Here is a 22,052-nt window from a genome sequence, read left to right as displayed (position 1 = left end):
CGAAGGCGACATCCGTAAAATGCCTAGTTGCGACGTCGCCGTTCCATGCGGCCTAGTGTGATAGGCATGTAGCTAGGCCTTACGGGCCCTCTAATTGTGATATTATCGTCGAGCGCGGCTTGTTGTTGTTGGTCAATGCCTTTGCCAGCGAAAAATAGTGGAAATCAAAAGAGGAATTGCGTAAAACGGATAAATGAGCGTAAAGTTATGTCGTTTGAAGGTTTTACATCTTCGCACCTAAAGCGGAAGGAGGAAAGGTATTAAGAGAATTTAGAGTGCAAGGAATGTCGGATGCGATCATACCAGCACTAACGCACCGGATCCCATCAGAACTCCGAAGTTAAGCGTGCTTGGGCGAGAGTAGTACTAGGATGGGTGACCCCCTGGGAAGTCCTCGTGTTGCATCCCTCTTTTTAGGCAAAATTTATATCTTACTTCTTTTAATGTATCGGCGGTATGTCTAATAAATTCACAAATGAGTTTTAAGCAGTGTAAACGAAATAGATATTTTTTTTTTACACGAAATAACAATATTTTTGAAGGTAATAGTTATTAAAAAAATCAAAAAATCAATATATAGTAAATAAGGAAAATATTTACGGGCTTAACAACGCTGCACTTGACACGTCACTACGCCTTGGCCTCGAAGGCGACATCCGTAAAATGCCTAGTTGCGACGTCGCCGTTCCATGCGGCCTAGTGTGATAGGCATGTAGCTAGGCCTTACGGGCCCTCTAATTGTGATATTATCGTCGAGCGCGGCTTGTTGTTGTTGGTCAATGCCTTTGCCAGCGAAAAATAGTGGAAATCAAAAGAGGAATTGCGTAAAACGGATAAATGAGCGTAAAGTTATGTCGTTTGAAGGTTTTACATCTTCGCACCTAAAGCGGAAGGAGGAAAGGTATTAAGAGAATTTAGAGTGCAAGGAATGTCGGATGCGATCATACCAGCACTAACGCACCGGATCCCATCAGAACTCCGAAGTTAAGCGTGCTTGGGCGAGAGTAGTACTAGGATGGGTGACCCCCTGGGAAGTCCTCGTGTTGCATCCCTCTTTTTAGGCAAAATTTATATCTTACTTCTTTTAATGTATCGGCGGTATGTCTAATAAATTCACAAATGAGTTTTAAGCAGTGTAAACGAAATAGATATTTTTTTTTACACGAAATAACAATATTTTTGAAGGTAATAGTTATTAAAAAAATCAAAAAATCAATATATAGTAAATAAGGAAAATATTTACGGGCTTAACAACGCTGCACTTGACACGTCACTACGCCTTGGCCTCGAAGGCGACATCCGTAAAATGCCTAGTTGCGACGTCGCCGTTCCATGCGGCCTAGTGTGATAGGCATGTAGCTAGGCCTTACGGGCCCTCTAATTGTGATATTATCGTCGAGCGCGGCTTGTTGTTGTTGGTCAATGCCTTTGCCAGCGAAAAATAGTGGAAATCAAAAGAGGAATTGCGTAAAACGGATAAATGAGCGTAAAGTTATGTCGTTTGAAGGTTTTACATCTTCGCACCTAAAGCGGAAGGAGGAAAGGTATTAAGAGAATTTAGAGTGCAAGGAATGTCGGATGCGATCATACCAGCACTAACGCACCGGATCCCATCAGAACTCCGAAGTTAAGCGTGCTTGGGCGAGAGTAGTACTAGGATGGGTGACCCCCTGGGAAGTCCTCGTGTTGCATCCCTCTTTTTAGGCAAAATTTATATCTTACTTCTTTTAATGTATCGGCGGTATGTCTAATAAATTCACAAATGAGTTTTAAGCAGTGTAAACGAAATAGATATTTTTTTTTTACACGAAATAACAATATTTTTGAAGGTAATAGTTATTAAAAAAATCAAAAAATCAATATATAGTAAATAAGGAAAATATTTACGGGCTTAACAACGCTGCACTTGACACGTCACTACGCCTTGGCCTCGAAGGCGACATCCGTAAAATGCCTAGTTGCGACGTCGCCGTTCCATGCGGCCTAGTGTGATAGGCATGTAGCTAGGCCTTACGGGCCCTCTAATTGTGATATTATCGTCGAGCGCGGCTTGTTGTTGTTGGTCAATGCCTTTGCCAGCGAAAAATAGTGGAAATCAAAAGAGGAATTGCGTAAAACGGATAAATGAGCGTAAAGTTATGTCGTTTGAAGGTTTTACATCTTCGCACCTAAAGCGGAAGGAGGAAAGGTATTAAGAGAATTTAGAGTGCAAGGAATGTCGGATGCGATCATACCAGCACTAACGCACCGGATCCCATCAGAACTCCGAAGTTAAGCGTGCTTGGGCGAGAGTAGTACTAGGATGGGTGACCCCCTGGGAAGTCCTCGTGTTGCATCCCTCTTTTTAGGCAAAATTTATATCTTACTTCTTTTAATGTATCGGCGGTATGTCTAATAAATTCACAAATGAGTTTTAAGCAGTGTAAACGAAATAGATATTTTTTTTTACACGAAATAACAATATTTTTGAAGGTAATAGTTATTAAAAAAATCAAAAAATCAATATATAGTAAATAAGGAAAATATTTACGGGCTTAACAACGCTGCACTTGACACGTCACTACGCCTTGGCCTCGAAGGCGACATCCGTAAAATGCCTAGTTGCGACGTCGCCGTTCCATGCGGCCTAGTGTGATAGGCATGTAGCTAGGCCTTACGGGCCCTCTAATTGTGATATTATCGTCGAGCGCGGCTTGTTGTTGTTGGTCAATGCCTTTGCCAGCGAAAAATAGTGGAAATCAAAAGAGGAATTGCGTAAAACGGATAAATGAGCGTAAAGTTATGTCGTTTGAAGGTTTTACATCTTCGCACCTAAAGCGGAAGGAGGAAAGGTATTAAGAGAATTTAGAGTGCAAGGAATGTCGGATGCGATCATACCAGCACTAACGCACCGGATCCCATCAGAACTCCGAAGTTAAGCGTGCTTGGGCGAGAGTAGTACTAGGATGGGTGACCCCCTGGGAAGTCCTCGTGTTGCATCCCTCTTTTTAGGCAAAATTTATATCTTACTTCTTTTAATGTATCGGCGGTATGTCTAATAAATTCACAAATGAGTTTTAAGCAGTGTAAACGAAATAGATATTTTTTTTTTACACGAAATAACAATATTTTTGAAGGTAATAGTTATTAAAAAAATCAAAAAATCAATATATAGTAAATAAGGAAAATATTTACGGGCTTAACAACGCTGCACTTGACACGTCACTACGCCTTGGCCTCGAAGGCGACATCCGTAAAATGCCTAGTTGCGACGTCGCCGTTCCATGCGGCCTAGTGTGATAGGCATGTAGCTAGGCCTTACGGGCCCTCTAATTGTGATATTATCGTCGAGCGCGGCTTGTTGTTGTTGGTCAATGCCTTTGCCAGCGAAAAATAGTGGAAATCAAAAGAGGAATTGCGTAAAACGGATAAATGAGCGTAAAGTTATGTCGTTTGAAGGTTTTACATCTTCGCACCTAAAGCGGAAGGAGGAAAGGTATTAAGAGAATTTAGAGTGCAAGGAATGTCGGATGCGATCATACCAGCACTAACGCACCGGATCCCATCAGAACTCCGAAGTTAAGCGTGCTTGGGCGAGAGTAGTACTAGGATGGGTGACCCCCTGGGAAGTCCTCGTGTTGCATCCCTCTTTTTAGGCAAAATTTATATCTTACTTCTTTTAATGTATCGGCGGTATGTCTAATAAATTCACAAATGAGTTTTAAGCAGTGTAAACGAAATAGATATTTTTTTTTTACACGAAATAACAATATTTTTGAAGGTAATAGTTATTAAAAAAATCAAAAAATCAATATATAGTAAATAAGGAAAATATTTACGGGCTTAACAACGCTGCACTTGACACGTCACTACGCCTTGGCCTCGAAGGCGACATCCGTAAAATGCCTAGTTGCGACGTCGCCGTTCCATGCGGCCTAGTGTGATAGGCATGTAGCTAGGCCTTACGGGCCCTCTAATTGTGATATTATCGTCGAGCGCGGCTTGTTGTTGTTGGTCAATGCCTTTGCCAGCGAAAAATAGTGGAAATCAAAAGAGGAATTGCGTAAAACGGATAAATGAGCGTAAAGTTATGTCGTTTGAAGGTTTTACATCTTCGCACCTAAAGCGGAAGGAGGAAAGGTATTAAGAGAATTTAGAGTGCAAGGAATGTCGGATGCGATCATACCAGCACTAACGCACCGGATCCCATCAGAACTCCGAAGTTAAGCGTGCTTGGGCGAGAGTAGTACTAGGATGGGTGACCCCCTGGGAAGTCCTCGTGTTGCATCCCTCTTTTTAGGCAAAATTTATATCTTACTTCTTTTAATGTATCGGCGGTATGTCTAATAAATTCACAAATGAGTTTTAAGCAGTGTAAACGAAATAGATATTTTTTTTTTACACGAAATAACAATATTTTTGAAGGTAATAGTTATTAAAAAAATCAAAAAATCAATATATAGTAAATAAGGAAAATATTTACGGGCTTAACAACGCTGCACTTGACACGTCACTACGCCTTGGCCTCGAAGGCGACATCCGTAAAATGCCTAGTTGCGACGTCGCCGTTCCATGCGGCCTAGTGTGATAGGCATGTAGCTAGGCCTTACGGGCCCTCTAATTGTGATATTATCGTCGAGCGCGGCTTGTTGTTGTTGGTCAATGCCTTTGCCAGCGAAAAATAGTGGAAATCAAAAGAGGAATTGCGTAAAACGGATAAATGAGCGTAAAGTTATGTCGTTTGAAGGTTTTACATCTTCGCACCTAAAGCGGAAGGAGGAAAGGTATTAAGAGAATTTAGAGTGCAAGGAATGTCGGATGCGATCATACCAGCACTAACGCACCGGATCCCATCAGAACTCCGAAGTTAAGCGTGCTTGGGCGAGAGTAGTACTAGGATGGGTGACCCCCTGGGAAGTCCTCGTGTTGCATCCCTCTTTTTAGGCAAAATTTATATCTTACTTCTTTTAATGTATCGGCGGTATGTCTAATAAATTCACAAATGAGTTTTAAGCAGTGTAAACGAAATAGATATTTTTTTTTTACACGAAATAACAATATTTTTGAAGGTAATAGTTATTAAAAAAATCAAAAAATCAATATATAGTAAATAAGGAAAATATTTACGGGCTTAACAACGCTGCACTTGACACGTCACTACGCCTTGGCCTCGAAGGCGACATCCGTAAAATGCCTAGTTGCGACGTCGCCGTTCCATGCGGCCTAGTGTGATAGGCATGTAGCTAGGCCTTACGGGCCCTCTAATTGTGATATTATCGTCGAGCGCGGCTTGTTGTTGTTGGTCAATGCCTTTGCCAGCGAAAAATAGTGGAAATCAAAAGAGGAATTGCGTAAAACGGATAAATGAGCGTAAAGTTATGTCGTTTGAAGGTTTTACATCTTCGCACCTAAAGCGGAAGGAGGAAAGGTATTAAGAGAATTTAGAGTGCAAGGAATGTCGGATGCGATCATACCAGCACTAACGCACCGGATCCCATCAGAACTCCGAAGTTAAGCGTGCTTGGGCGAGAGTAGTACTAGGATGGGTGACCCCCTGGGAAGTCCTCGTGTTGCATCCCTCTTTTTAGGCAAAATTTATATCTTACTTCTTTTAATGTATCGGCGGTATGTCTAATAAATTCACAAATGAGTTTTAAGCAGTGTAAACGAAATAGATATTTTTTTTTTACACGAAATAACAATATTTTTGAAGGTAATAGTTATTAAAAAAATCAAAAAATCAATATATAGTAAATAAGGAAAATATTTACGGGCTTAACAACGCTGCACTTGACACGTCACTACGCCTTGGCCTCGAAGGCGACATCCGTAAAATGCCTAGTTGCGACGTCGCCGTTCCATGCGGCCTAGTGTGATAGGCATGTAGCTAGGCCTTACGGGCCCTCTAATTGTGATATTATCGTCGAGCGCGGCTTGTTGTTGTTGGTCAATGCCTTTGCCAGCGAAAAATAGTGGAAATCAAAAGAGGAATTGCGTAAAACGGATAAATGAGCGTAAAGTTATGTCGTTTGAAGGTTTTACATCTTCGCACCTAAAGCGGAAGGAGGAAAGGTATTAAGAGAATTTAGAGTGCAAGGAATGTCGGATGCGATCATACCAGCACTAACGCACCGGATCCCATCAGAACTCCGAAGTTAAGCGTGCTTGGGCGAGAGTAGTACTAGGATGGGTGACCCCCTGGGAAGTCCTCGTGTTGCATCCCTCTTTTTAGGCAAAATTTATATCTTACTTCTTTTAATGTATCGGCGGTATGTCTAATAAATTCACAAATGAGTTTTAAGCAGTGTAAACGAAATAGATATTTTTTTTTACACGAAATAACAATATTTTTGAAGGTAATAGTTATTAAAAAAATCAAAAAATCAATATATAGTAAATAAGGAAAATATTTACGGGCTTAACAACGCTGCACTTGACACGTCACTACGCCTTGGCCTCGAAGGCGACATCCGTAAAATGCCTAGTTGCGACGTCGCCGTTCCATGCGGCCTAGTGTGATAGGCATGTAGCTAGGCCTTACGGGCCCTCTAATTGTGATATTATCGTCGAGCGCGGCTTGTTGTTGTTGGTCAATGCCTTTGCCAGCGAAAAATAGTGGAAATCAAAAGAGGAATTGCGTAAAACGGATAAATGAGCGTAAAGTTATGTCGTTTGAAGGTTTTACATCTTCGCACCTAAAGCGGAAGGAGGAAAGGTATTAAGAGAATTTAGAGTGCAAGGAATGTCGGATGCGATCATACCAGCACTAACGCACCGGATCCCATCAGAACTCCGAAGTTAAGCGTGCTTGGGCGAGAGTAGTACTAGGATGGGTGACCCCCTGGGAAGTCCTCGTGTTGCATCCCTCTTTTTAGGCAAAATTTATATCTTACTTCTTTTAATGTATCGGCGGTATGTCTAATAAATTCACAAATGAGTTTTAAGCAGTGTAAACGAAATAGATATTTTTTTTTTACACGAAATAACAATATTTTTGAAGGTAATAGTTATTAAAAAAATCAAAAAATCAATATATAGTAAATAAGGAAAATATTTACGGGCTTAACAACGCTGCACTTGACACGTCACTACGCCTTGGCCTCGAAGGCGACATCCGTAAAATGCCTAGTTGCGACGTCGCCGTTCCATGCGGCCTAGTGTGATAGGCATGTAGCTAGGCCTTACGGGCCCTCTAATTGTGATATTATCGTCGAGCGCGGCTTGTTGTTGTTGGTCAATGCCTTTGCCAGCGAAAAATAGTGGAAATCAAAAGAGGAATTGCGTAAAACGGATAAATGAGCGTAAAGTTATGTCGTTTGAAGGTTTTACATCTTCGCACCTAAAGCGGAAGGAGGAAAGGTATTAAGAGAATTTAGAGTGCAAGGAATGTCGGATGCGATCATACCAGCACTAACGCACCGGATCCCATCAGAACTCCGAAGTTAAGCGTGCTTGGGCGAGAGTAGTACTAGGATGGGTGACCCCCTGGGAAGTCCTCGTGTTGCATCCCTCTTTTTAGGCAAAATTTATATCTTACTTCTTTTAATGTATCGGCGGTATGTCTAATAAATTCACAAATGAGTTTTAAGCAGTGTAAACGAAATAGATATTTTTTTTTTACACGAAATAACAATATTTTTGAAGGTAATAGTTATTAAAAAAATCAAAAAATCAATATATAGTAAATAAGGAAAATATTTACGGGCTTAACAACGCTGCACTTGACACGTCACTACGCCTTGGCCTCGAAGGCGACATCCGTAAAATGCCTAGTTGCGACGTCGCCGTTCCATGCGGCCTAGTGTGATAGGCATGTAGCTAGGCCTTACGGGCCCTCTAATTGTGATATTATCGTCGAGCGCGGCTTGTTGTTGTTGGTCAATGCCTTTGCCAGCGAAAAATAGTGGAAATCAAAAGAGGAATTGCGTAAAACGGATAAATGAGCGTAAAGTTATGTCGTTTGAAGGTTTTACATCTTCGCACCTAAAGCGGAAGGAGGAAAGGTATTAAGAGAATTTAGAGTGCAAGGAATGTCGGATGCGATCATACCAGCACTAACGCACCGGATCCCATCAGAACTCCGAAGTTAAGCGTGCTTGGGCGAGAGTAGTACTAGGATGGGTGACCCCCTGGGAAGTCCTCGTGTTGCATCCCTCTTTTTAGGCAAAATTTATATCTTACTTCTTTTAATGTATCGGCGGTATGTCTAATAAATTCACAAATGAGTTTTAAGCAGTGTAAACGAAATAGATATTTTTTTTTTACACGAAATAACAATATTTTTGAAGGTAATAGTTATTAAAAAAATCAAAAAATCAATATATAGTAAATAAGGAAAATATTTACGGGCTTAACAACGCTGCACTTGACACGTCACTACGCCTTGGCCTCGAAGGCGACATCCGTAAAATGCCTAGTTGCGACGTCGCCGTTCCATGCGGCCTAGTGTGATAGGCATGTAGCTAGGCCTTACGGGCCCTCTAATTGTGATATTATCGTCGAGCGCGGCTTGTTGTTGTTGGTCAATGCCTTTGCCAGCGAAAAATAGTGGAAATCAAAAGAGGAATTGCGTAAAACGGATAAATGAGCGTAAAGTTATGTCGTTTGAAGGTTTTACATCTTCGCACCTAAAGCGGAAGGAGGAAAGGTATTAAGAGAATTTAGAGTGCAAGGAATGTCGGATGCGATCATACCAGCACTAACGCACCGGATCCCATCAGAACTCCGAAGTTAAGCGTGCTTGGGCGAGAGTAGTACTAGGATGGGTGACCCCCTGGGAAGTCCTCGTGTTGCATCCCTCTTTTTAGGCAAAATTTATATCTTACTTCTTTTAATGTATCGGCGGTATGTCTAATAAATTCACAAATGAGTTTTAAGCAGTGTAAACGAAATAGATATTTTTTTTTACACGAAATAACAATATTTTTGAAGGTAATAGTTATTAAAAAAATCAAAAAATCAATATATAGTAAATAAGGAAAATATTTACGGGCTTAACAACGCTGCACTTGACACGTCACTACGCCTTGGCCTCGAAGGCGACATCCGTAAAATGCCTAGTTGCGACGTCGCCGTTCCATGCGGCCTAGTGTGATAGGCATGTAGCTAGGCCTTACGGGCCCTCTAATTGTGATATTATCGTCGAGCGCGGCTTGTTGTTGTTGGTCAATGCCTTTGCCAGCGAAAAATAGTGGAAATCAAAAGAGGAATTGCGTAAAACGGATAAATGAGCGTAAAGTTATGTCGTTTGAAGGTTTTACATCTTCGCACCTAAAGCGGAAGGAGGAAAGGTATTAAGAGAATTTAGAGTGCAAGGAATGTCGGATGCGATCATACCAGCACTAACGCACCGGATCCCATCAGAACTCCGAAGTTAAGCGTGCTTGGGCGAGAGTAGTACTAGGATGGGTGACCCCCTGGGAAGTCCTCGTGTTGCATCCCTCTTTTTAGGCAAAATTTATATCTTACTTCTTTTAATGTATCGGCGGTATGTCTAATAAATTCACAAATGAGTTTTAAGCAGTGTAAACGAAATAGATATTTTTTTTTTACACGAAATAACAATATTTTTGAAGGTAATAGTTATTAAAAAAATCAAAAAATCAATATATAGTAAATAAGGAAAATATTTACGGGCTTAACAACGCTGCACTTGACACGTCACTACGCCTTGGCCTCGAAGGCGACATCCGTAAAATGCCTAGTTGCGACGTCGCCGTTCCATGCGGCCTAGTGTGATAGGCATGTAGCTAGGCCTTACGGGCCCTCTAATTGTGATATTATCGTCGAGCGCGGCTTGTTGTTGTTGGTCAATGCCTTTGCCAGCGAAAAATAGTGGAAATCAAAAGAGGAATTGCGTAAAACGGATAAATGAGCGTAAAGTTATGTCGTTTGAAGGTTTTACATCTTCGCACCTAAAGCGGAAGGAGGAAAGGTATTAAGAGAATTTAGAGTGCAAGGAATGTCGGATGCGATCATACCAGCACTAACGCACCGGATCCCATCAGAACTCCGAAGTTAAGCGTGCTTGGGCGAGAGTAGTACTAGGATGGGTGACCCCCTGGGAAGTCCTCGTGTTGCATCCCTCTTTTTAGGCAAAATTTATATCTTACTTCTTTTAATGTATCGGCGGTATGTCTAATAAATTCACAAATGAGTTTTAAGCAGTGTAAACGAAATAGATATTTTTTTTTACACGAAATAACAATATTTTTGAAGGTAATAGTTATTAAAAAAATCAAAAAATCAATATATAGTAAATAAGGAAAATATTTACGGGCTTAACAACGCTGCACTTGACACGTCACTACGCCTTGGCCTCGAAGGCGACATCCGTAAAATGCCTAGTTGCGACGTCGCCGTTCCATGCGGCCTAGTGTGATAGGCATGTAGCTAGGCCTTACGGGCCCTCTAATTGTGATATTATCGTCGAGCGCGGCTTGTTGTTGTTGGTCAATGCCTTTGCCAGCGAAAAATAGTGGAAATCAAAAGAGGAATTGCGTAAAACGGATAAATGAGCGTAAAGTTATGTCGTTTGAAGGTTTTACATCTTCGCACCTAAAGCGGAAGGAGGAAAGGTATTAAGAGAATTTAGAGTGCAAGGAATGTCGGATGCGATCATACCAGCACTAACGCACCGGATCCCATCAGAACTCCGAAGTTAAGCGTGCTTGGGCGAGAGTAGTACTAGGATGGGTGACCCCCTGGGAAGTCCTCGTGTTGCATCCCTCTTTTTAGGCAAAATTTATATCTTACTTCTTTTAATGTATCGGCGGTATGTCTAATAAATTCACAAATGAGTTTTAAGCAGTGTAAACGAAATAGATATTTTTTTTTACACGAAATAACAATATTTTTGAAGGTAATAGTTATTAAAAAAATCAAAAAATCAATATATAGTAAATAAGGAAAATATTTACGGGCTTAACAACGCTGCACTTGACACGTCACTACGCCTTGGCCTCGAAGGCGACATCCGTAAAATGCCTAGTTGCGACGTCGCCGTTCCATGCGGCCTAGTGTGATAGGCATGTAGCTAGGCCTTACGGGCCCTCTAATTGTGATATTATCGTCGAGCGCGGCTTGTTGTTGTTGGTCAATGCCTTTGCCAGCGAAAAATAGTGGAAATCAAAAGAGGAATTGCGTAAAACGGATAAATGAGCGTAAAGTTATGTCGTTTGAAGGTTTTACATCTTCGCACCTAAAGCGGAAGGAGGAAAGGTATTAAGAGAATTTAGAGTGCAAGGAATGTCGGATGCGATCATACCAGCACTAACGCACCGGATCCCATCAGAACTCCGAAGTTAAGCGTGCTTGGGCGAGAGTAGTACTAGGATGGGTGACCCCCTGGGAAGTCCTCGTGTTGCATCCCTCTTTTTAGGCAAAATTTATATCTTACTTCTTTTAATGTATCGGCGGTATGTCTAATAAATTCACAAATGAGTTTTAAGCAGTGTAAACGAAATAGATATTTTTTTTTACACGAAATAACAATATTTTTGAAGGTAATAGTTATTAAAAAAATCAAAAAATCAATATATAGTAAATAAGGAAAATATTTACGGGCTTAACAACGCTGCACTTGACACGTCACTACGCCTTGGCCTCGAAGGCGACATCCGTAAAATGCCTAGTTGCGACGTCGCCGTTCCATGCGGCCTAGTGTGATAGGCATGTAGCTAGGCCTTACGGGCCCTCTAATTGTGATATTATCGTCGAGCGCGGCTTGTTGTTGTTGGTCAATGCCTTTGCCAGCGAAAAATAGTGGAAATCAAAAGAGGAATTGCGTAAAACGGATAAATGAGCGTAAAGTTATGTCGTTTGAAGGTTTTACATCTTCGCACCTAAAGCGGAAGGAGGAAAGGTATTAAGAGAATTTAGAGTGCAAGGAATGTCGGATGCGATCATACCAGCACTAACGCACCGGATCCCATCAGAACTCCGAAGTTAAGCGTGCTTGGGCGAGAGTAGTACTAGGATGGGTGACCCCCTGGGAAGTCCTCGTGTTGCATCCCTCTTTTTAGGCAAAATTTATATCTTACTTCTTTTAATGTATCGGCGGTATGTCTAATAAATTCACAAATGAGTTTTAAGCAGTGTAAACGAAATAGATATTTTTTTTTACACGAAATAACAATATTTTTGAAGGTAATAGTTATTAAAAAAATCAAAAAATCAATATATAGTAAATAAGGAAAATATTTACGGGCTTAACAACGCTGCACTTGACACGTCACTACGCCTTGGCCTCGAAGGCGACATCCGTAAAATGCCTAGTTGCGACGTCGCCGTTCCATGCGGCCTAGTGTGATAGGCATGTAGCTAGGCCTTACGGGCCCTCTAATTGTGATATTATCGTCGAGCGCGGCTTGTTGTTGTTGGTCAATGCCTTTGCCAGCGAAAAATAGTGGAAATCAAAAGAGGAATTGCGTAAAACGGATAAATGAGCGTAAAGTTATGTCGTTTGAAGGTTTTACATCTTCGCACCTAAAGCGGAAGGAGGAAAGGTATTAAGAGAATTTAGAGTGCAAGGAATGTCGGATGCGATCATACCAGCACTAACGCACCGGATCCCATCAGAACTCCGAAGTTAAGCGTGCTTGGGCGAGAGTAGTACTAGGATGGGTGACCCCCTGGGAAGTCCTCGTGTTGCATCCCTCTTTTTAGGCAAAATTTATATCTTACTTCTTTTAATGTATCGGCGGTATGTCTAATAAATTCACAAATGAGTTTTAAGCAGTGTAAACGAAATAGATATTTTTTTTTTACACGAAATAACAATATTTTTGAAGGTAATAGTTATTAAAAAAATCAAAAAATCAATATATAGTAAATAAGGAAAATATTTACGGGCTTAACAACGCTGCACTTGACACGTCACTACGCCTTGGCCTCGAAGGCGACATCCGTAAAATGCCTAGTTGCGACGTCGCCGTTCCATGCGGCCTAGTGTGATAGGCATGTAGCTAGGCCTTACGGGCCCTCTAATTGTGATATTATCGTCGAGCGCGGCTTGTTGTTGTTGGTCAATGCCTTTGCCAGCGAAAAATAGTGGAAATCAAAAGAGGAATTGCGTAAAACGGATAAATGAGCGTAAAGTTATGTCGTTTGAAGGTTTTACATCTTCGCACCTAAAGCGGAAGGAGGAAAGGTATTAAGAGAATTTAGAGTGCAAGGAATGTCGGATGCGATCATACCAGCACTAACGCACCGGATCCCATCAGAACTCCGAAGTTAAGCGTGCTTGGGCGAGAGTAGTACTAGGATGGGTGACCCCCTGGGAAGTCCTCGTGTTGCATCCCTCTTTTTAGGCAAAATTTATATCTTACTTCTTTTAATGTATCGGCGGTATGTCTAATAAATTCACAAATGAGTTTTAAGCAGTGTAAACGAAATAGATATTTTTTTTTTACACGAAATAACAATATTTTTGAAGGTAATAGTTATTAAAAAAATCAAAAAATCAATATATAGTAAATAAGGAAAATATTTACGGGCTTAACAACGCTGCACTTGACACGTCACTACGCCTTGGCCTCGAAGGCGACATCCGTAAAATGCCTAGTTGCGACGTCGCCGTTCCATGCGGCCTAGTGTGATAGGCATGTAGCTAGGCCTTACGGGCCCTCTAATTGTGATATTATCGTCGAGCGCGGCTTGTTGTTGTTGGTCAATGCCTTTGCCAGCGAAAAATAGTGGAAATCAAAAGAGGAATTGCGTAAAACGGATAAATGAGCGTAAAGTTATGTCGTTTGAAGGTTTTACATCTTCGCACCTAAAGCGGAAGGAGGAAAGGTATTAAGAGAATTTAGAGTGCAAGGAATGTCGGATGCGATCATACCAGCACTAACGCACCGGATCCCATCAGAACTCCGAAGTTAAGCGTGCTTGGGCGAGAGTAGTACTAGGATGGGTGACCCCCTGGGAAGTCCTCGTGTTGCATCCCTCTTTTTAGGCAAAATTTATATCTTACTTCTTTTAATGTATCGGCGGTATGTCTAATAAATTCACAAATGAGTTTTAAGCAGTGTAAACGAAATAGATATTTTTTTTTACACGAAATAACAATATTTTTGAAGGTAATAGTTATTAAAAAAATCAAAAAATCAATATATAGTAAATAAGGAAAATATTTACGGGCTTAACAACGCTGCACTTGACACGTCACTACGCCTTGGCCTCGAAGGCGACATCCGTAAAATGCCTAGTTGCGACGTCGCCGTTCCATGCGGCCTAGTGTGATAGGCATGTAGCTAGGCCTTACGGGCCCTCTAATTGTGATATTATCGTCGAGCGCGGCTTGTTGTTGTTGGTCAATGCCTTTGCCAGCGAAAAATAGTGGAAATCAAAAGAGGAATTGCGTAAAACGGATAAATGAGCGTAAAGTTATGTCGTTTGAAGGTTTTACATCTTCGCACCTAAAGCGGAAGGAGGAAAGGTATTAAGAGAATTTAGAGTGCAAGGAATGTCGGATGCGATCATACCAGCACTAACGCACCGGATCCCATCAGAACTCCGAAGTTAAGCGTGCTTGGGCGAGAGTAGTACTAGGATGGGTGACCCCCTGGGAAGTCCTCGTGTTGCATCCCTCTTTTTAGGCAAAATTTATATCTTACTTCTTTTAATGTATCGGCGGTATGTCTAATAAATTCACAAATGAGTTTTAAGCAGTGTAAACGAAATAGATATTTTTTTTTACACGAAATAACAATATTTTTGAAGGTAATAGTTATTAAAAAAATCAAAAAATCAATATATAGTAAATAAGGAAAATATTTACGGGCTTAACAACGCTGCACTTGACACGTCACTACGCCTTGGCCTCGAAGGCGACATCCGTAAAATGCCTAGTTGCGACGTCGCCGTTCCATGCGGCCTAGTGTGATAGGCATGTAGCTAGGCCTTACGGGCCCTCTAATTGTGATATTATCGTCGAGCGCGGCTTGTTGTTGTTGGTCAATGCCTTTGCCAGCGAAAAATAGTGGAAATCAAAAGAGGAATTGCGTAAAACGGATAAATGAGCGTAAAGTTATGTCGTTTGAAGGTTTTACATCTTCGCACCTAAAGCGGAAGGAGGAAAGGTATTAAGAGAATTTAGAGTGCAAGGAATGTCGGATGCGATCATACCAGCACTAACGCACCGGATCCCATCAGAACTCCGAAGTTAAGCGTGCTTGGGCGAGAGTAGTACTAGGATGGGTGACCCCCTGGGAAGTCCTCGTGTTGCATCCCTCTTTTTAGGCAAAATTTATATCTTACTTCTTTTAATGTATCGGCGGTATGTCTAATAAATTCACAAATGAGTTTTAAGCAGTGTAAACGAAATAGATATTTTTTTTTTACACGAAATAACAATATTTTTGAAGGTAATAGTTATTAAAAAAATCAAAAAATCAATATATAGTAAATAAGGAAAATATTTACGGGCTTAACAACGCTGCACTTGACACGTCACTACGCCTTGGCCTCGAAGGCGACATCCGTAAAATGCCTAGTTGCGACGTCGCCGTTCCATGCGGCCTAGTGTGATAGGCATGTAGCTAGGCCTTACGGGCCCTCTAATTGTGATATTATCGTCGAGCGCGGCTTGTTGTTGTTGGTCAATGCCTTTGCCAGCGAAAAATAGTGGAAATCAAAAGAGGAATTGCGTAAAACGGATAAATGAGCGTAAAGTTATGTCGTTTGAAGGTTTTACATCTTCGCACCTAAAGCGGAAGGAGGAAAGGTATTAAGAGAATTTAGAGTGCAAGGAATGTCGGATGCGATCATACCAGCACTAACGCACCGGATCCCATCAGAACTCCGAAGTTAAGCGTGCTTGGGCGAGAGTAGTACTAGGATGGGTGACCCCCTGGGAAGTCCTCGTGTTGCATCCCTCTTTTTAGGCAAAATTTATATCTTACTTCTTTTAATGTATCGGCGGTATGTCTAATAAATTCACAAATGAGTTTTAAGCAGTGTAAACGAAATAGATATTTTTTTTTTACACGAAATAACAATATTTTTGAAGGTAATAGTTATTAAAAAAATCAAAAAATCAATATATAGTAAATAAGGAAAATATTTACGGGCTTAACAACGCTGCACTTGACACGTCACTACGCCTTGGCCTCGAAGGCGACATCCGTAAAATGCCTAGTTGCGACGTCGCCGTTCCATGCGGCCTAGTGTGATAGGCATGTAGCTAGGCCTTACGGGCCCTCTAATTGTGATATTATCGTCGAGCGCGGCTTGTTGTTGTTGGTCAATGCCTTTGCCAGCGAAAAATAGTGGAAATCAAAAGAGGAATTGCGTAAAACGGATAAATGAGCGTAAAGTTATGTCGTTTGAAGGTTTTACATCTTCGCACCTAAAGCGGAAGGAGGAAAGGTATTAAGAGAATTTAGAGTGCAAGGAATGTCGGATGCGATCATACCAGCACTAACGCACCGGATCCCATCAGAACTCCGAAGTTAAGCGTGCTTGGGCGAGAGTAGTACTAGGATGGGTGACCCCCTGGGAAGTCCTCGTGTTGCATCCCTCTTTTTAGGCAAAATTTATATCTTACTTCTTTTAATGTATCGGCGGTATGTCTAATAAATTCACAAATGAGTTTTAAGCAGTGTAAACGAAATAGATATTTTTTTTTACACGAAATAACAATATTTTTGAAGGTAATAGTTATTAAAAAAATCAAAAAATCAATATATAGTAAATAAGGAAAATATTTACGGGCTTAACAACGCTGCACTTGACACGTCACTACGCCTTGGCCTCGAAGGCGACATCCGTAAAATGCCTAGTTGCGACGTCGCCGTTCCATGCGGCCTAGTGTGATAGGCATGTAGCTAGGCCTTACGGGCCCTCTAATTGTGATATTATCGTCGAGCGCGGCTTGTTGTTGTTGGTCAATGCCTTTGCCAGCGAAAAATAGTGGAAATCAAAAGAGGAATTGCGTAAAACGGATAAATGAGCGTAAAGTTATGTCGTTTGAAGGTTTTACATCTTCGCACCTAAAGCGGAAGGAGGAAAGGTATTAAGAGAATTTAGAGTGCAAGGAATGTCGGATGCGATCATACCAGCACTAACGCACCGGATCCCATCAGAACTCCGAAGTTAAGCGTGCTTGGGCGAGAGTAGTACTAGGATGGGTGACCCCCTGGGAAGTCCTCGTGTTGCATCCCTCTTTTTAGGCAAAATTTATATCTTACTTCTTTTAATGTATCGGCGGTATGTCTAATAAATTCACAAATGAGTTTTAAGCAGTGTAAACGAAATAGATATTTTTTTTTTACACGAAATAACAATATTTTTGAAGGTAATAGTTATTAAAAAAATCAAAAAATCAATATATAGTAAATAAGGAAAATATTTACGGGCTTAACAACGCTGCACTTGACACGTCACTACGCCTTGGCCTCGAAGGCGACATCCGTAAAATGCCTAGTTGCGACGTCGCCGTTCCATGCGGCCTAGTGTGATAGGCATGTAGCTAGGCCTTACGGGCCCTCTAATTGTGATATTATCGTCGAGCGCGGCTTGTTGTTGTTGGTCAATGCCTTTGCCAGCGAAAAATAGTGGAAATCAAAAGAGGAATTGCGTAAAACGGATAAATGAGCGTAAAGTTATGTCGTTTGAAGGTTTTACATCTTCGCACCTAAAGCGGAAGGAGGAAAGGTATTAAGAGAATTTAGAGTGCAAGGAATGTCGGATGCGATCATACCAGCACTAACGCACCGGATCCCATCAGAACTCCGAAGTTAAGCGTGCTTGGGCGAGAGTAGTACTAGGATGGGTGACCCCCTGGGAAGTCCTCGTGTTGCATCCCTCTTTTTAGGCAAAATTTATATCTTACTTCTTTTAATGTATCGGCGGTATGTCTAATAAATTCACAAATGAGTTTTAAGCAGTGTAAACGAAATAGATATTTTTTTTTACACGAAATAACAATATTTTTGAAGGTAATAGTTATTAAAAAAATCAAAAAATCAATATATAGTAAATAAGGAAAATATTTACGGGCTTAACAACGCTGCACTTGACACGTCACTACGCCTTGGCCTCGAAGGCGACATCCGTAAAATGCCTAGTTGCGACGTCGCCGTTCCATGCGGCCTAGTGTGATAGGCATGTAGCTAGGCCTTACGGGCCCTCTAATTGTGATATTATCGTCGAGCGCGGCTTGTTGTTGTTGGTCAATGCCTTTGCCAGCGAAAAATAGTGGAAATCAAAAGAGGAATTGCGTAAAACGGATAAATGAGCGTAAAGTTATGTCGTTTGAAGGTTTTACATCTTCGCACCTAAAGCGGAAGGAGGAAAGGTATTAAGAGAATTTAGAGTGCAAGGAATGTCGGATGCGATCATACCAGCACTAACGCACCGGATCCCATCAGAACTCCGAAGTTAAGCGTGCTTGGGCGAGAGTAGTACTAGGATGGGTGACCCCCTGGGAAGTCCTCGTGTTGCATCCCTCTTTTTAGGCAAAATTTATATCTTACTTCTTTTAATGTATCGGCGGTATGTCTAATAAATTCACAAATGAGTTTTAAGCAGTGTAAACGAAATAGATATTTTTTTTTACACGAAATAACAATATTTTTGAAGGTAATAGTTATTAAAAAAATCAAAAAATCAATATATAGTAAATAAGGAAAATATTTACGGGCTTAACAACGCTGCACTTGACACGTCACTACGCCTTGGCCTCGAAGGCGACATCCGTAAAATGCCTAGTTGCGACGTCGCCGTTCCATGCGGCCTAGTGTGATAGGCATGTAGCTAGGCCTTACGGGCCCTCTAATTGTGATATTATCGTCGAGCGCGGCTTGTTGTTGTTGGTCAATGCCTTTGCCAGCGAAAAATAGTGGAAATCAAAAGAGGAATTGCGTAAAACGGATAAATGAGCGTAAAGTTATGTCGTTTGAAGGTTTTACATCTTCGCACCTAAAGCGGAAGGAGGAAAGGTATTAAGAGAATTTAGAGTGCAAGGAATGTCGGATGCGATCATACCAGCACTAACGCACCGGATCCCATCAGAACTCCGAAGTTAAGCGTGCTTGGGCGAGAGTAGTACTAGGATGGGTGACCCCCTGGGAAGTCCTCGTGTTGCATCCCTCTTTTTAGGCAAAATTTATATCTTACTTCTTTTAATGTATCGGCGGTATGTCTAATAAATTCACAAATGAGTTTTAAGCAGTGTAAACGAAATAGATATTTTTTTTTACACGAAATAACAATATTTTTGAAGGTAATAGTTATTAAAAAAATCAAAAAATCAATATATAGTAAATAAGGAAAATATTTACGGGCTTAACAACGCTGCACTTGACACGTCACTACGCCTTGGCCTCGAAGGCGACATCCGTAAAATGCCTAGTTGCGACGTCGCCGTTCCATGCGGCCTAGTGTGATAGGCATGTAGCTAGGCCTTACGGGCCCTCTAATTGTGATATTATCGTCGAGCGCGGCTTGTTGTTGTTGGTCAATGCCTTTGCCAGCGAAAAATAGTGGAAATCAAAAGAGGAATTGCGTAAAACGGATAAATGAGCGTAAAGTTATGTCGTTTGAAGGTTTTACATCTTCGCACCTAAAGCGGAAGGAGGAAAGGTATTAAGAGAATTTAGAGTGCAAGGAATGTCGGATGCGATCATACCAGCACTAACGCACCGGATCCCATCAGAACTCCGAAGTTAAGCGTGCTTGGGCGAGAGTAGTACTAGGATGGGTGACCCCCTGGGAAGTCCTCGTGTTGCATCCCTCTTTTTAGGCAAAATTTATATCTTACTTCTTTTAATGTATCGGCGGTATGTCTAATAAATTCACAAATGAGTTTTAAGCAGTGTAAACGAAATAGATATTTTTTTTTACACGAAATAACAATATTTTTGAAGGTAATAGTTATTAAAAAAATCAAAAAATCAATATATAGTAAATAAGGAAAATATTTACGGGCTTAACAACGCTGCACTTGACACGTCACTACGCCTTGGCCTCGAAGGCGACATCCGTAAAATGCCTAGTTGCGACGTCGCCGTTCCATGCGGCCTAGTGTGATAGGCATGTAGCTAGGCCTTACGGGCCCTCTAATTGTGATATTATCGTCGAGCGCGGCTTGTTGTTGTTGGTCAATGCCTTTGCCAGCGAAAAATAGTGGAAATCAAAAGAGGAATTGCGTAAAACGGATAAATGAGCGTAAAGTTATGTCGTTTGAAGGTTTTACATCTTCGCACCTAAAGCGGAAGGAGGAAAGGTATTAAGAGAATTTAGAGTGCAAGGAATGTCGGATGCGATCATACCAGCACTAACGCACCGGATCCCATCAGAACTCCGAAGTTAAGCGTGCTTGGGCGAGAGTAGTACTAGGATGGGTGACCCCCTGGGAAGTCCTCGTGTTGCATCCCTCTTTTTAGGCAAAATTTATATCTTACTTCTTTTAATGTATCGGCGGTATGTCTAATAAATTCACAAATGAGTTTTAAGCAGTGTAAACGAAATAGATATTTTTTTTTTACACGAAATAACAATATTTTTGAAGGTAATAGTTATTAAAAAAATCAAAAAATCAATATATAGTAAATAAGGAAAATATTTACGGGCTTAACAACGCTGCACTTGACACGTCACTACGCCTTGGCCTCGAAGGCGACATCCGTAAAATGCCTAGTTGCGACGTCGCCGTTCCATGCGGCCTAGTGTGATAGGCATGTAGCTAGGCCTTACGGGCCCTCTAATTGTGATATTATCGTCGAGCGCGGCTTGTTGTTGTTGGTCAATGCCTTTGCCAGCGAAAAATAGTGGAAATCAAAAGAGGAATTGCGTAAAACGGATAAATGAGCGTAAAGTTATGTCGTTTGAAGGTTTTACATCTTCGCACCTAAAGCGGAAGGAGGAAAGGTATTAAGAGAATTTAGAGTGCAAGGAATGTCGGATGCGATCATACCAGCACTAACGCACCGGATCCCATCAGAACTCCGAAGTTAAGCGTGCTTGGGCGAGAGTAGTACTAGGATGGGTGACCCCCTGGGAAGTCCTCGTGTTGCATCCCTCTTTTTAGGCAAAATTTATATCTTACTTCTTTTAATGTATCGGCGGTATGTCTAATAAATTCACAAATGAGTTTTAAGCAGTGTAAACGAAATAGATATTTTTTTTTACACGAAATAACAATATTTTTGAAGGTAATAGTTATTAAAAAAATCAAAAAATCAATATATAGTAAATAAGGAAAATATTTACGGGCTTAACAACGCTGCACTTGACACGTCACTACGCCTTGGCCTCGAAGGCGACATCCGTAAAATGCCTAGTTGCGACGTCGCCGTTCCATGCGGCCTAGTGTGATAGGCATGTAGCTAGGCCTTACGGGCCCTCTAATTGTGATATTATCGTCGAGCGCGGCTTGTTGTTGTTGGTCAATGCCTTTGCCAGCGAAAAATAGTGGAAATCAAAAGAGGAATTGCGTAAAACGGATAAATGAGCGTAAAGTTATGTCGTTTGAAGGTTTTACATCTTCGCACCTAAAGCGGAAGGAGGAAAGGTATTAAGAGAATTTAGAGTGCAAGGAATGTCGGATGCGATCATACCAGCACTAACGCACCGGATCCCATCAGAACTCCGAAGTTAAGCGTGCTTGGGCGAGAGTAGTACTAGGATGGGTGACCCCCTGGGAAGTCCTCGTGTTGCATCCCTCTTTTTAGGCAAAATTTATATCTTACTTCTTTTAATGTATCGGCGGTATGTCTAATAAATTCACAAATGAGTTTTAAGCAGTGTAAACGAAATAGATATTTTTTTTTACACGAAATAACAATATTTTTGAAGGTAATAGTTATTAAAAAAATCAAAAAATCAATATATAGTAAATAAGGAAAATATTTACGGGCTTAACAACGCTGCACTTGACACGTCACTACGCCTTGGCCTCGAAGGCGACATCCGTAAAATGCCTAGTTGCGACGTCGCCGTTCCATGCGGCCTAGTGTGATAGGCATGTAGCTAGGCCTTACGGGCCCTCTAATTGTGATATTATCGTCGAGCGCGGCTTGTTGTTGTTGGTCAATGCCTTTGCCAGCGAAAAATAGTGGAAATCAAAAGAG

General features: G+C 41.3%; 34 non-coding genes across 34 annotated transcripts; all 34 read left to right on the top strand.

Moving 5' to 3' along the window:
* The first annotated feature begins 289 nt into the window (after nt 1-289).
* Nucleotides 290-408, top strand: LOC138904042 (5S ribosomal RNA). The gene has a single exon (XR_011413290.1). It is a non-coding gene; the product is annotated as a 5S ribosomal RNA (ribosomal RNA).
* Nucleotides 409-933: 525 nt separating this feature from the next.
* LOC138904041 (5S ribosomal RNA) lies at nt 934-1,052 on the top strand. The gene has a single exon (XR_011413289.1). It is a non-coding gene; the product is annotated as a 5S ribosomal RNA (ribosomal RNA).
* Nucleotides 1,053-1,576: 524 nt separating this feature from the next.
* Nucleotides 1,577-1,695, top strand: LOC138904040 (5S ribosomal RNA). The gene has a single exon (XR_011413288.1). It is a non-coding gene; the product is annotated as a 5S ribosomal RNA (ribosomal RNA).
* A 525-nt stretch (nt 1,696-2,220) lies between these two features.
* LOC138904039 (5S ribosomal RNA) lies at nt 2,221-2,339 on the top strand. Its single transcript, XR_011413287.1, has one exon. It is a non-coding gene; the product is annotated as a 5S ribosomal RNA (ribosomal RNA).
* Nucleotides 2,340-2,863: 524 nt separating this feature from the next.
* LOC138904038 (5S ribosomal RNA) lies at nt 2,864-2,982 on the top strand. The gene has a single exon (XR_011413286.1). It is a non-coding gene; the product is annotated as a 5S ribosomal RNA (ribosomal RNA).
* A 525-nt stretch (nt 2,983-3,507) lies between these two features.
* Nucleotides 3,508-3,626, top strand: LOC138904037 (5S ribosomal RNA). Its single transcript, XR_011413285.1, has one exon. It is a non-coding gene; the product is annotated as a 5S ribosomal RNA (ribosomal RNA).
* A 525-nt stretch (nt 3,627-4,151) lies between these two features.
* LOC138904036 (5S ribosomal RNA) lies at nt 4,152-4,270 on the top strand. Its single transcript, XR_011413284.1, has one exon. It is a non-coding gene; the product is annotated as a 5S ribosomal RNA (ribosomal RNA).
* A 525-nt stretch (nt 4,271-4,795) lies between these two features.
* On the top strand, nt 4,796-4,914 carry LOC138904035 (5S ribosomal RNA). Its single transcript, XR_011413283.1, has one exon. It is a non-coding gene; the product is annotated as a 5S ribosomal RNA (ribosomal RNA).
* Nucleotides 4,915-5,439: 525 nt separating this feature from the next.
* LOC138904034 (5S ribosomal RNA) lies at nt 5,440-5,558 on the top strand. The gene has a single exon (XR_011413282.1). It is a non-coding gene; the product is annotated as a 5S ribosomal RNA (ribosomal RNA).
* Nucleotides 5,559-6,083: 525 nt separating this feature from the next.
* Nucleotides 6,084-6,202, top strand: LOC138904032 (5S ribosomal RNA). Its single transcript, XR_011413280.1, has one exon. It is a non-coding gene; the product is annotated as a 5S ribosomal RNA (ribosomal RNA).
* A 524-nt stretch (nt 6,203-6,726) lies between these two features.
* LOC138904031 (5S ribosomal RNA) lies at nt 6,727-6,845 on the top strand. The gene has a single exon (XR_011413279.1). It is a non-coding gene; the product is annotated as a 5S ribosomal RNA (ribosomal RNA).
* A 525-nt stretch (nt 6,846-7,370) lies between these two features.
* Nucleotides 7,371-7,489, top strand: LOC138904030 (5S ribosomal RNA). Its single transcript, XR_011413278.1, has one exon. It is a non-coding gene; the product is annotated as a 5S ribosomal RNA (ribosomal RNA).
* A 525-nt stretch (nt 7,490-8,014) lies between these two features.
* On the top strand, nt 8,015-8,133 carry LOC138904029 (5S ribosomal RNA). The gene has a single exon (XR_011413277.1). It is a non-coding gene; the product is annotated as a 5S ribosomal RNA (ribosomal RNA).
* A 525-nt stretch (nt 8,134-8,658) lies between these two features.
* LOC138904028 (5S ribosomal RNA) lies at nt 8,659-8,777 on the top strand. The gene has a single exon (XR_011413276.1). It is a non-coding gene; the product is annotated as a 5S ribosomal RNA (ribosomal RNA).
* Nucleotides 8,778-9,301: 524 nt separating this feature from the next.
* LOC138904027 (5S ribosomal RNA) lies at nt 9,302-9,420 on the top strand. Its single transcript, XR_011413275.1, has one exon. It is a non-coding gene; the product is annotated as a 5S ribosomal RNA (ribosomal RNA).
* Nucleotides 9,421-9,945: 525 nt separating this feature from the next.
* On the top strand, nt 9,946-10,064 carry LOC138904026 (5S ribosomal RNA). Its single transcript, XR_011413274.1, has one exon. It is a non-coding gene; the product is annotated as a 5S ribosomal RNA (ribosomal RNA).
* Nucleotides 10,065-10,588: 524 nt separating this feature from the next.
* Nucleotides 10,589-10,707, top strand: LOC138904025 (5S ribosomal RNA). Its single transcript, XR_011413273.1, has one exon. It is a non-coding gene; the product is annotated as a 5S ribosomal RNA (ribosomal RNA).
* A 524-nt stretch (nt 10,708-11,231) lies between these two features.
* LOC138904024 (5S ribosomal RNA) lies at nt 11,232-11,350 on the top strand. Its single transcript, XR_011413272.1, has one exon. It is a non-coding gene; the product is annotated as a 5S ribosomal RNA (ribosomal RNA).
* A 524-nt stretch (nt 11,351-11,874) lies between these two features.
* LOC138904023 (5S ribosomal RNA) lies at nt 11,875-11,993 on the top strand. The gene has a single exon (XR_011413271.1). It is a non-coding gene; the product is annotated as a 5S ribosomal RNA (ribosomal RNA).
* A 524-nt stretch (nt 11,994-12,517) lies between these two features.
* LOC138904021 (5S ribosomal RNA) lies at nt 12,518-12,636 on the top strand. Its single transcript, XR_011413269.1, has one exon. It is a non-coding gene; the product is annotated as a 5S ribosomal RNA (ribosomal RNA).
* Nucleotides 12,637-13,161: 525 nt separating this feature from the next.
* LOC138904020 (5S ribosomal RNA) lies at nt 13,162-13,280 on the top strand. Its single transcript, XR_011413268.1, has one exon. It is a non-coding gene; the product is annotated as a 5S ribosomal RNA (ribosomal RNA).
* Nucleotides 13,281-13,805: 525 nt separating this feature from the next.
* On the top strand, nt 13,806-13,924 carry LOC138904019 (5S ribosomal RNA). Its single transcript, XR_011413267.1, has one exon. It is a non-coding gene; the product is annotated as a 5S ribosomal RNA (ribosomal RNA).
* A 524-nt stretch (nt 13,925-14,448) lies between these two features.
* LOC138904018 (5S ribosomal RNA) lies at nt 14,449-14,567 on the top strand. Its single transcript, XR_011413266.1, has one exon. It is a non-coding gene; the product is annotated as a 5S ribosomal RNA (ribosomal RNA).
* A 524-nt stretch (nt 14,568-15,091) lies between these two features.
* On the top strand, nt 15,092-15,210 carry LOC138904017 (5S ribosomal RNA). The gene has a single exon (XR_011413265.1). It is a non-coding gene; the product is annotated as a 5S ribosomal RNA (ribosomal RNA).
* A 525-nt stretch (nt 15,211-15,735) lies between these two features.
* On the top strand, nt 15,736-15,854 carry LOC138904016 (5S ribosomal RNA). Its single transcript, XR_011413264.1, has one exon. It is a non-coding gene; the product is annotated as a 5S ribosomal RNA (ribosomal RNA).
* Nucleotides 15,855-16,379: 525 nt separating this feature from the next.
* Nucleotides 16,380-16,498, top strand: LOC138904015 (5S ribosomal RNA). The gene has a single exon (XR_011413263.1). It is a non-coding gene; the product is annotated as a 5S ribosomal RNA (ribosomal RNA).
* A 524-nt stretch (nt 16,499-17,022) lies between these two features.
* LOC138904014 (5S ribosomal RNA) lies at nt 17,023-17,141 on the top strand. The gene has a single exon (XR_011413262.1). It is a non-coding gene; the product is annotated as a 5S ribosomal RNA (ribosomal RNA).
* A 525-nt stretch (nt 17,142-17,666) lies between these two features.
* LOC138904013 (5S ribosomal RNA) lies at nt 17,667-17,785 on the top strand. The gene has a single exon (XR_011413261.1). It is a non-coding gene; the product is annotated as a 5S ribosomal RNA (ribosomal RNA).
* Nucleotides 17,786-18,309: 524 nt separating this feature from the next.
* Nucleotides 18,310-18,428, top strand: LOC138904011 (5S ribosomal RNA). The gene has a single exon (XR_011413259.1). It is a non-coding gene; the product is annotated as a 5S ribosomal RNA (ribosomal RNA).
* Nucleotides 18,429-18,952: 524 nt separating this feature from the next.
* On the top strand, nt 18,953-19,071 carry LOC138904055 (5S ribosomal RNA). Its single transcript, XR_011413303.1, has one exon. It is a non-coding gene; the product is annotated as a 5S ribosomal RNA (ribosomal RNA).
* Nucleotides 19,072-19,595: 524 nt separating this feature from the next.
* On the top strand, nt 19,596-19,714 carry LOC138904044 (5S ribosomal RNA). The gene has a single exon (XR_011413292.1). It is a non-coding gene; the product is annotated as a 5S ribosomal RNA (ribosomal RNA).
* Nucleotides 19,715-20,238: 524 nt separating this feature from the next.
* Nucleotides 20,239-20,357, top strand: LOC138904033 (5S ribosomal RNA). The gene has a single exon (XR_011413281.1). It is a non-coding gene; the product is annotated as a 5S ribosomal RNA (ribosomal RNA).
* A 525-nt stretch (nt 20,358-20,882) lies between these two features.
* On the top strand, nt 20,883-21,001 carry LOC138904022 (5S ribosomal RNA). Its single transcript, XR_011413270.1, has one exon. It is a non-coding gene; the product is annotated as a 5S ribosomal RNA (ribosomal RNA).
* Nucleotides 21,002-21,525: 524 nt separating this feature from the next.
* Nucleotides 21,526-21,644, top strand: LOC138904005 (5S ribosomal RNA). The gene has a single exon (XR_011413253.1). It is a non-coding gene; the product is annotated as a 5S ribosomal RNA (ribosomal RNA).
* Nucleotides 21,645-22,052: the final 408 nt, after the last annotated feature.

Source organism: Nicotiana tomentosiformis, unplaced genomic scaffold, assembly GCF_000390325.3.
Source record: "Nicotiana tomentosiformis unplaced genomic scaffold, ASM39032v3 Un00325, whole genome shotgun sequence".
NCBI classification, from domain to species: domain Eukaryota; kingdom Viridiplantae; phylum Streptophyta; class Magnoliopsida; order Solanales; family Solanaceae; genus Nicotiana; species Nicotiana tomentosiformis.
This window is presented reverse-complemented; position numbering and strand designations above follow the sequence as displayed.